The sequence below is a fragment of the Sinocyclocheilus grahami genome, unplaced genomic scaffold (genome assembly GCF_001515645.1).
Source record: "Sinocyclocheilus grahami isolate Dianchi unplaced genomic scaffold, SAMN03320097.WGS_v1.1 scaffold3054.1, whole genome shotgun sequence".
Lineage (NCBI taxonomy): Eukaryota > Metazoa > Chordata > Actinopteri > Cypriniformes > Cyprinidae > Sinocyclocheilus > Sinocyclocheilus grahami.
The window spans coordinates 21,382-22,168 of record NW_015508223.1 but is presented as its reverse complement, the minus strand read 5'-3'; the positions used below and the strand labels follow the sequence as shown (position 1 = coordinate 22,168).

The window sequence follows — 787 nt, the reverse complement described above, 5'->3', positions numbered from 1 at the left end:
TTATGCAAACAGGACGTTGTTAATGTACAAGTGAGCGTTTGAAATAACACTGAACGAGTGGAGCACGTCTCTCCAATGTTTACTTGCGAGCTTGAGCCACTGATTGAAAGCACTCTCGGAAATTTGTTTTACCCTCAACATTCATTGGACTGTGCAAATGATTTTCTGGATAATTGATGCATTGCCCGCGCTGAATTTTTTCGCTTATAGCGCCGCGGTTCAATGGGGCCCGCAGAGGGTACGAACAAATGAAGTGAAATATACAGGCGACATATGCTGCAGCCAAGTGCTGGCCCCAGTGAGCTCATGAATATCATATTTATTGAGAATAGTGTGTATCATTTATATTTGATGATGTCTGAAGTACTGAGAAACTTAATTAAGACGGTGTGAAATGCACACTACTCATTCTCCGTAACACAGAGCATATGGAGAAATCCCTCCGGTCAAGGTGCTTCATTGATTCGAGTGGCGTTCCATTACAAAGACTTCTAACGCTAATTCAGTGATTTTGTTCCCGTCGCAGGTTATTCAAATCAATTTCGAAGAGTTCGACCTGGAGCTGGGATACGATACGTTGACTGTCGGAGACGGTGGAGAGGTTGGCGACTCGAAAACAATCATACAAGTGTAAGATCCAGAGTTAAGCTGTTTTCTGTATTGCACTGCAAAAACAGCTCAATCTTGTTTTCCAGAAGCATCTTTAAATCGAGATCAATTTACTTGAGAAACAAAATATGCTTAAGATATGTGAAGGCTATTTAGATGCAAGAAATTATGAGATTGA

At 41.2% G+C, this 787-nt stretch overlaps 1 protein-coding gene across 1 annotated transcript in view; it reads left to right on the top strand.

Moving 5' to 3' along the window:
- The first annotated feature begins 551 nt into the window (after positions 1-551).
- The window catches only part of LOC107575960 (CUB and sushi domain-containing protein 3-like), a 12,174-nt gene continuing 11,938 nt past the window's right edge, over positions 552-787 (top strand). The window contains exon 1 of the mRNA XM_016262260.1: positions 552-630. The gene's annotated coding sequence lies outside the window, so the exon portion shown is untranslated. The remainder of the gene's footprint in view (positions 631-787) is intronic.